The sequence below is a fragment of the Girardinichthys multiradiatus genome, chromosome 18 (assembly GCF_021462225.1).
Source record: "Girardinichthys multiradiatus isolate DD_20200921_A chromosome 18, DD_fGirMul_XY1, whole genome shotgun sequence".
Taxonomy (NCBI): Eukaryota; Metazoa; Chordata; class Actinopteri; order Cyprinodontiformes; family Goodeidae; genus Girardinichthys; species Girardinichthys multiradiatus.
This window is the reverse complement of record NC_061810.1, coordinates 2579415-2590047: the sequence shown is the minus strand read 5'-3', so window position 1 is coordinate 2590047 and position 10633 is coordinate 2579415. Positions and strand designations below refer to the sequence as shown.

Sequence of the window (10633 nt, the reverse complement as noted above, 5' to 3'; positions counted from 1 at the left end):
CCCAAGGTTAGTCATGAATGACCTGAGACTGGGGTACTGGGTTTGATAATGGAGCAGCCGGTATAACTGGGTTGATTAGAAAGCTACAGCACACTTAGATTAAGTATGGACACCCGCTACTACACAATCTAACAGATAGACACCACAATGGTGACACATAGTCTACTGATAATCACTGAGGGAGGGCACATCCATTGCATTGGAGTGCCAGATATAAAACTACATGTGACCTTCCTTTGAGGCTCTTGCGTCATCCTTTCACAGACGCCGACGGTCCGAGACGGGAGCCTCAGCGCTGATCTCTGTAATCATTCCTCTGCCTTAATTTAGATTAAAATAAGCTAAAAATGTAGAAACTGTTTGAGAGTCGTTCATTTAAAAGTCTTTAGGTAGAGTGTGTGATTGCTACTGGGGACCAAGGACCGGAGGAGCTCCGAGACGTCTGTCCGCCAACAGGGTGTGGTAGCTCGGACAATTATCTGTGAGCCATAATCATCAAAATTGCAAGAAAAAAAGGCTGGAAATATTTCACGTGATGTGTGATGAAACTATATAAAATAAAAGTTTTACTTTTGAAATGAGACAAAAATATGGGCTCTTTTTCTAATGTACCTGTAGTGATGATGGGAACATAATAAGGGGTTGTAATGTACCATTCCTCAATGAGATAATGCAGGTTTCAATAGTAATTGTGGAAGAGTGGGATAGTCAGTGGGGAATCAAATTACACGAGTAATTTGTTTGATTTCATTGTTCTTACATGAACAACCTCTCAAATAAGTGCAATAACTAAAATTCCTTCTGGTTTTTGTGAGAAGCTTACTTGGACCAGACATTTAATCTTCAGAACAAATGTAAAAATGTCATTAGGCTATATAGTGGGAGGCACTAAGGTTATTTCTCCAGAATATACAGTATAATGAGCACTCATTAAATCTATGCTGGATTATAGTAGTTATGCTTATATGTCATCTTATGATCCTTATTTAAAACATATAAGTGTATAGTCAGAAAATAACTTTAGAAGTAGCAATCAGAAATGTATTTCCTGTGTGCAGAAACCTGCTGTTGAAGAGTCACATCCTAGCCCTAATTTCATTCAATGTCTATTTATAAATAAATGCTGTGTGTGCTATGTGATTTAATTAATTTTGATTATTTCACAACAAATTATTATTATGCTTGTGTATAAATTTTCCATAATAAATCAAGCATCTCAACACAATCCTGTCTGTGAGAATGAGTTTGGATTCTGGGGATGTTCTAAAAAGTCAGAAAAAAATTCAACTGGTTTTCCTGTTGACAATGAGACGGGAATAAAACGGCTGCTCAAGTGAGAAGAAGCAATATCATCCTGTCAGAAGATTTTAACAAAAAGAATTATGAGAGCTAATAAATTTAAAATGTAAAAAGCTGGAGATGCTAACTGCCGGGAACTATTCCCAACCATCTGTCCCACACTCCAGTTCAGGTGGTGGCGGTGACGGACCAGTGTGCTGGTTTGCCAACCGCCAATAAACAAAAAAAATAGAAGAAGAAGAAGAAGACATTTATATATAAATCTATATATGTAGATATATATATATACAGTTACGCTGTGGCGCTTACATCGTGCCCCGAGTGTAACACACTGGGCTGCAGCTTTGCCACCCTGGATGATACGTCCTTGTCACGCATACGGAACCGTCAGCACAACCAGCAGTGTTGAAGACACATTATTTGAGGTTAGTATGTGTGTACTTCTTTTTTACGGCGCGTGTTCATTATTATTAAGAGTTAACCATGATAAGCCCATGTTTATGTTTATATAAGGTGATCAACAGATCAGGACATCTTACAAATCTCCCCTTTACATTTTAGATGACTTTCACATTTATGGTGGTTGTAATACTTCTTATAGATTTCCTCTTTCAATTTGCCTACGAGCAGTCACATACAGTGCTGTTAAAAAGTATTTGCCCCTAACAGATTTCTTAAGTGTTTTCTTTCTTGTCACTCAAATGTTTTAAATCATCATACAACAGAGCTCTCAGGTTTAATGGAAAGTTCAGAGTGAGTTTATGTCTGCTGGTGTTGAAGGAACTACAGATTATAAACGTTTTGGTCGCAGCGGTCCCTCTACTTCACTCTGTTCTCCCTACTGTTTTATTAAGAACATTTCGAATCATCCTTGCTACAAATAATCAAATAGAAATCACAATAACTGATAAATCTAATAAAGGACAGATTTAGCCAAATACAAAAATTAAACTTATGCATTTGACTCGAAAATCTGAAGCATTTTAAATTAACATAACTCTGCTTTCAGGGGATGTTCATTTGTCAGTGTTCAAATTATACTTTAAATAAAGTGTCAGACAGTTAGTTCTATTCAATTTCAATTCAGTTCAGTTTTATTTATGTAGCGCCAATTCACAACACATGTCGTCTCAAGGCACTTCATATGTTCTGATAACTAATATTTAATATCCAGTATAATGGAATTTCTGAAAACACTCATCAGAATATGACTGAATATTTAAGTTGGACAGACTCAATGGAATGGCATGTAATCGTCACAGAATTTGATTTAACCGGGGGGGGGGGGTCCAACATTGCTCCTCATGTAGGCATCTTGAACCTATTGGGTAAGAACTCTGTCAAAAACAATGTGTATGTAAAGACGGAAATGTGTGCATATTAGTCAATAGTTGTGCATAAGTAAAATCCAAAAGAGGTATTGTATATTTTCTCTATAAGAATACAAAATAAAATGTTACAGCTTCAAGAAATTACAAACACAAGGTTCAGGTTTACAGTTGTGGTTTATTCTTTATGAATACAATATGCTATAACAGTTTGTGAATATGATTTATTTTCTATGAGAATACGAATTTACATCAGCGACTTGGTGTCACGTGATTTCAGGCTGGTTAGTTGAGCATAGTTAGTTGATTCGCATTGCGCATTCGCTGTCACACTCCTCACCGCCAGTAAATGTAGTGCTGGGATTGGATGACGGAAAAAGGTAATGGGGGGGAGATAATTCAGTCTAAAGGAATATTATGAACAGAGGGGGGATAGGGGGAAATCAAGAATATTATAAATAAAGCATTGTTCTTATTTTTTTCGCCAGCAGAAGAAGAACAAATTCAGAGGTGCATACCGCCACCTACTGTACATCATTGTATAACTCCACCCACTATATTCTATGTTTTAGTTTGGTATTTCATATAAATAAGAACAATGCTTTATTTATAATACTCTTGATTTCCCCTTATCTCCCCTCTGTTCATAATATTCCTTTTAGACTGAATTATCTCCCCCCCATTACCTTTTTTCATCATCCAGTCCCAACACTACATTTACTGGCGGTGAGGAGTGTGACAGCGAATGCGCAATGCGAATCGACTAACTATGCTCAACTAACCAGCCTGAGATCACGTGACACCAAGTCGCTGATGTAAATTCGTATTCTCATAGAAAATAAATCATATTCACAAACTGTTATAGCATATTGTATTCATAAAGAATAAACCACAACTGTAAACCTGAACCTTGTGTTTGTAATTTCTTGAAGCTGTAACATTTTATTTTGTATTCTTATAGAGAAAATATACAATACCTCTTTTGGATTTTACTTATGCACAACTATTGACTAATATGCACACATTTCCGTCTTTACATACACGTTGTTTTTGACAGAGTTCTTACCTCATATGAACAGCTCTTTGTCTGCCCCGTCACCCAGAGCCTGTTTCCCATGGGAGATCCAACCAGGGGCATTTAGGCCCCAGACAACATAGCCTCTAGGGTCATTTGAACACTCAAACCCCTCCACCACGCTAAGGTGGCGTATCAAAAAGTAAAATTTAAGTTTGAGATTATCAGTAGCTAGTAAGGGTGGTCCCGGTTCGGCGCGCGTGTCTCATTCAGATCATACTTGCACGCAATTTTGGGTGTGTCACAGGAAATTAGTTGTAGAGCAGGTGCGAACATGGTGAGCGGAGAAGAGTCGGATCATCCCTCTGCAGAAGATACTGCTAAAATCCATGACACCAAGTCAAGAGGACAGCTCCATCATCAAAGATGCCAAGGCAGTCATCACCGAAGACCTGGAAGTCAGATATGGGAACCTGAGCTTTAGGATTATCAGCACAGAACAACAGCCCTGGATCCAAGATTTAAGTCCCTGCCCTACTTGGAAGAAGCCTGTGTTCAGAAAATGTACAGTGATGTCATAAGGGAAATCATGGAAATTAAAGAGCAGGTATTGTTGTTTTTCGTTTCTGTAATTGTTACTAAATTGAATGTATTTTACCATCATTACTATTAATTACTTTTAAAGAATAGTAATAATTAGAATGCTATGCTATTTGTCATTTTATCATGCAGGGTCCACCCGGAGAAGTCCAGGTGGACAGTTCTTCCTCTGCTGGAAAGCCAGAGGCATCAGGAAGGTCATCTCCTCCCAAGAAAAAAAGTGCCATGGCAGAGCTTTTTGGGGAGTTCTTTCCAACAGAGAAGGAAACCACCAAACCTTTGTCCCAGATCACTGGGGAGGAGGTAATGTCATACAGGCTCACAGACTGCATCCCTGTGGATTCAGATCCACTTGCATGGTGGAAGAACAACGAGCATAAATGTCCTCACATTGCTAAGTTGGCACAACATCACCTCACAGTCCAAGGTACATCTGTACCAAGTGAGAGAGTTTTCTCTACAGCAGAGGACATTGTCCCTGCAAGTTTGGTTTACGTTGCATTTTATATTGATGACCTCTGCATTATTTATTTTATTTTGTTATTTTAGATAACATAGTGACATTTTAAGTGTGATAAAAACTCCAGCCTCATTTCTTTGATTGTATTTCAAACACCGCACTTCAATTTCATGTGGAAAATGCTTTTCGTGAACCACAGGGAGTTGAAACTTGCTACATGTTAGAAGAAACATGTTATTTTTGTGTTGATTTCAAAGTGATATGTCGGATAGAGCCTATGTTTTACTTTATGTTGATGGTATATAATGTGCTGTAAAAACTCACAGTTGTTAAATTCTTGTATATGCACCAATTTAAGGATAGAGATGTAAAAGTCGTTTTTACTTTTTATATTAGATGAAGATATTGTTTTCCAAATAAATGAAAAGCATGTTGGAACTAGCAATGTCTCCTCTCTTTCAGTGCCAGAATCTCATCTACCTTTAACCAGAGACTGTCACAATTATGTATCAAACGTCGGGCTGCCTCATTCTTTCAGTTTTAACATTACTATACAAGATATAATTGATTTTTGAAACAATCAATGTACACCAAACCGAACTGAAAACCATGACCACAAAACCGAGATACAAATAGAACCATGGATTTTGTGAACCGTTCCACTCTTAGTATATAGATAGATAGATAGATTTCCTGATAACCCTGTCCTGTCTGAGTATGTTTTAATAACCTTTGAGTTTAATTCAACCGAGTACTCCACACCTGAAAGACAATTTCATTATAGTAGATCATTATCAGACAATGCTGTAACAACCTTTAAAGAATCTGTTCCACTATTAATTTCCTCATTATCACAGAAAATGGTAAATGGACTGAACTTATATAGCGCTTTTCCAGTCATACAGACCACTTTACACTAGTGCCACATTAACCCAATCGCACTCACTAACACTCACACATTCATACACCGATACACAGATCAGTAGGCAACTTGAGGTTGCCCAGGGGCACATCAACATATGGCAGGAGGAAGCTGGAATCGAACCCACAACCTTCTGATTGCAAGACAACTACTCTTCCTACTGAGCCACAGTCACCTCAGTGGAGGGCAATAATTTTGTTTCTTCCCCTTCACAAATTGATTTTCTTGTTCATAGTGTTACTTCATCATTGCGTGATGCATTAGACAATGCAGCCCCCTTGAAAAAGAAGGTAATTATTCATAGGAGGCTAGATCCTTGGATTAATTCAGATCTGCGTACTTTAAAGTACAATGTTAGAAAATTGGAGAGAAAATGGCGCTCTACACACCTAGAGGATTCCTACTTAATCTGGAAAAATAGCCTACTGTTGTATAAAAAGACACTTCACTAAGCTAGAACAGCTTATTTCTCATCATTAACAGAAGAGAACAAGAATAATCCTAGGTTTTTCTTTAGTACAGTTGCTAAACTTACACAGAGTCATAGCTCTGTTGAGCCATCCATTCCCTTAGCTCTCAGCAGTCATGACTTTATGGGATTCTTCTTAAATAAAATTGATTCTATTAAAAAGAAAATCTTTGACATAGTCCTGAAGATGATTACTTCATCCTCAGCAAGTGAGACAACATTGGAAATAACTGCAGAACCTGATTTGTGTTTGAACTGTTTTGATCCTGTGAAGCTTCCTAAGTTATCAGAAATATTGGCTTCATCTAAACATTCAACTTGTATGTTAGACCCAATCCCAACCAAATTATTTGAGGAAGTGTTCCCTCTGATTACCAGCCCCATTTTAGAAATGATTAATCTATCTTTAGTAAATGGATCAGAACCACAGGCTTTTAAGGTAGCTGTAATGAAACCTTTACCTAAGAAACATTCGCTTGATCGAGATGACGTGAAAAATTACAGACCTATATCCAATCTTCCATGCTTATCTAAAATTCTTGAGAAAATAGTTGCTAATCAAATGTATGAACATTTATACAGCAATGACCTGTTTGAAGAGTTTCAGTCAGGTTTCAGAGCTCATCATAGCTCTGAAACAGCTCTGCTGAAAGTCACTAATCATATTCTTATGGCCTCAGATAATGGACTTGTGTCTGTACTTGTCCTGTTAGATCTCAGTGCTGCATTTGATCCAGTCGATCACAAAATTCTCTTAGAAAGGCTGGAATATACTGTAGGGATCAAGGAAACAGCAATAGGCTGGTTTAAATCTTATCTGTCTGACAGATTCCAGTTTGTTCATGTAAATGATAAATCATCTTTAAACTCCAGGGTTAATTGTGGAGTACCACAGGGTTCAGTACTTGGGCCAATTCTCTTCACTATATATATATATATATATATGCTTCCAATAGTTAAAATTATCAGGCAGCATAGGATACATTTTCACTGTTATGCTGATGATACTCAGCTTTACTTATCCATGAATTCTGATGAGCCCAACCAGTTAGATAGATTACAAGCATGTCTTGAAGACATAAAAACTTGGATGACTTTAAATTTTCTGCTTCTAAATTCAGACAAGACAGAAGTTGTCGTGTTTGGACCAGAGTCTTTAAAAAAGAAACTACTTAGTCAATCACTTAAGCTGGATGGCATTAAATTGACCTCCGATAATAAAGTAAAAACCTCTGTGTTATTTTTGACCAGGACATGTCATTTAAATCCTATATTAAACATTGCCAAAATTAGAAATATCCTGTCCAGGAGTGACGCTGAAAAACTAGTCCATGCATTTACTTCAAGGCTGGACTATTGTAATTCGTTACTATCAGGATGTCCACAAAATGCAGTTAAAAGCCTTCAGCTGATTCAAAATGCTGCAGCAAGAGTTCTGATGAAAATTAAAAAGAGAGATAATATTTCTCCTATTTTAGCTTCCCTTCATTGGTTCCCTGTTAAATCCAGAATAGAATTTAAAATTCTCCTCCTCACATATAAAGCTCTTAATGATCTAGCTCCATCATACATCAGAGATCTGATTGGTCCATATGTTCCTAACAAAGCACTTTGTTCTCAGACTGCAGGTTTACTGGTGGTTCCTAGAGTCTCTAGAAGTAGAATGGGAGGCAGATCTTTTAGTTATCAGGCTCCTCTCCGGTGGAACCAGCTCCCAGTTTTAGTCCATGAGGCAGACACCTTGTGTACTTTTAAGGCTAGGCTTAAAACTTTCCTTTTTGATAAAGCTTATTGTTAGAGTGGCTTATCCTGAGCTATCTCTGTAGTTATGCTGCTATAGGCTTAGGCTGCTGAAGGACATAATGACCACTTTTACTCTCTCTGCTACATTCTCACACTACTCTCAAATTTTGCAATATTTGCTGTTATTTCAGCTTCTAACTTTATGTTCTCTCTCTTTTCTCTTCCTAGAAGCTACACCAAGCCTGGCTCTATGTCTACCTGTGACACCTTCCTGGAGGGGGGCATCATCCAAGCTTCTGCTGGCAGCAACTTAATGCTCACCTCCTACAGATGATCCACATGGCCCTGTCTTTCAGTGTTTAACCCTTTCTCTCTCCTAGACATGGCGATTGACTGAGCTTTTACTGTGACGAACTCTATGTGCTCTCTTTCAGACTCTAACCTTGAAAACTGGCTCAGAGTTTATCTGTTCTTTCTTTCTAGGTGAAACGACTAAAGGAGCTACATCCATTAACATTTACTTTTCCTTCCCATAGAAAGTACTCCTGGATCAGTGCTTCTTTGTTCTCTTTGTGTCTCTGCTCTGTTCTCTCAAACCCCCAGTCGGTCGTGGCAGATGGCCGCTCACACTGAGCCTGGTTCTGCTGGAGGTTTCTTCCTGTTAAAAGGGAGTTTTCCCTCTGCACTGTCGCTACATGCATGCTCAGTATGAGGGATTGCTGCAAAGTCAATGCCAGTGACTGTCCACTGTCTCTACATGCTCAACCAGGAGGAGTGAATGCTGAAAGTCACTGACTGGATGCAATCTGCTGGGTTTCTTTAGATATAATTGTTTTTTAATCCAATTTGAATAATAACTGAATCTGACTGCACTGTTCAATGGTTAGGATTAATTGGAATGTATGTATCTGACTTTTGTAAAGTGCCTTGAGATGACGTGTTGTGAATTGGTGCTAAATAAATAAACTGAATTGAATTGTGCAATAGCAATGATACAAGAGACGCATCTATCATATAGAGAACATGTGAAACTAAAGAGAGAGTGGGTAGATTAGCAGTACACGTCTTTTGAGGGTGAGAGAAGGAGAGGGGTGGCAATACTTTTGAATAAATCAATATATTTCTGCTATAAAAAAACATTTTCAGATACAGCGGGGAGGTATGTGATGACAATTGGAACCATAGGGGGTGCTGAAATTACTCAATTTATATGCACCAAATGAGGATTCCATTGTCTTTTTAAAAAATATTGCTTCCTTACTTGAGGGTAATTCAGAAGGTACTATTTTGATTGGAGGAGACTATAACAGTGTATTGAGGCCATTAGTAGACCGCCTCTCAGCAGACAATGGACCTAAGTCAAAGAAATCACTAATACTTAGCATAATGATAAAGGAGTTAGGGCTAATAGATATTTGGCGTCATTTACACCCCGAGGAAAAAGACTTTACATATTTGTCACAGGTACATGGTAGTTATTCCAGGATTGATATGTTCCAGATCTCAGGGACAGACTGTTATAGAGTGGTTCAGTGTAACATTGAACCCATAACCATTTCAGACCGTGCACCAGTTGTCTTAAAACTAAAATTAGCGTCAAATAATCAATTCAGATATTGGAGAGCCAATGTATCTCTTTTAAATAATGAAGCAAACCAACAAGAAATAAGAAGGGCTTGAAAGATTACATCGAACTCAATGATAAAGGAAATGTAACTTTTACAATTCTATGGGAGGGGGCTAAACGTGTGCTGAGGGGTAATATAATTGCTCTCTCTTCCAAATTAAAAAGAAAGAAATTAGCAGAACAATCAGAATTGAAAAATAAGATACAAAAAACTGGAAGGGGAGTATCAACAATCTCAAGAGAACTGTATATTGAAAAAACTGAAGGAGAACAGACAAAAACTGAATGATTTGATAACCTACAGGGCTGAGGGTCAGCTACGTTTTACTAACCAGAAATATTATGAATTGGGTAATCGAGCAAGCCGACTGCTGACCTTTCAGCTGCGTAAAATGCAATCAAACAGAATTGTACATAAGATAAAGTGCCCCATTACTGGGGTACTCTCTAGTCAACCTGAAGATATTACAAGAACATTTGCTAAGTATTATCAGGATCTTTACAAGGGGGAAAAACAAACAAATAAGATGGAAAAAATTAAGTGATTTTTGAACTCTGTCAACCTCAATAGGTTGAGTAATGAGGAAGCTGATTTTATGATTCGACCTATCACAGGAGTGGAGATTAGGGACAGTATTTTTAGACCCAAGAATAATAAATCCCCAGGAGTGGACGGCCTTCCGGGAGAATACTATAAAAATGTATGCTCAGAAGCTAGTACCAAGCTTGGTGAGAGTCTATAACTATGTACTAACAGAAGTGGACCCACTATAATTAGTGTCATACATAAAGATGGAAATAACCCAACACTGAGTACATCTTATAGGCCAACTAGTCTTTGTGTTGATCAAAAAATACTCACTTCCATTATTGTCAGAAGAATCCAATTACATGTAAGAAAGCTTGCAAAACCAGACCAAACTGGCTTCATAACACAAAGACAAGGAACTGACAATGTAAGGAGAGCCCTTAATTTACAGTTATTGGCACAAAAGAGGTGTTCCGGCAATGTTCCTCAGCCTTAATGCTGAGAAGGCATTCCACTGTGTAGACTGTGATTTTTTTACAGCAATTCCATTCAATTCAGTTTTATTTATATAGTGCCAATTTATGGGCTGCACGGTGGCGCAGTTGGTAGCACTGTTGCCTTGCAGCAAGAAGGTCCTGGGT

At 37.9% G+C, this 10633-nt stretch overlaps 1 long non-coding RNA gene across 1 annotated transcript; it reads left to right on the top strand.

Moving 5' to 3' along the window:
* Positions 1 to 1502: 1502 nt before the first annotated feature.
* Positions 1503 to 5143, top strand: LOC124883600. Its single transcript, XR_007042244.1, has 3 exons — positions 1503 to 1724; positions 3950 to 4249; positions 4375 to 5143. It is a non-coding gene; the product is annotated as an uncharacterized LOC124883600 (long non-coding RNA).
* The last annotated feature ends 5490 nt before the right edge of the window (positions 5144 to 10633 follow it).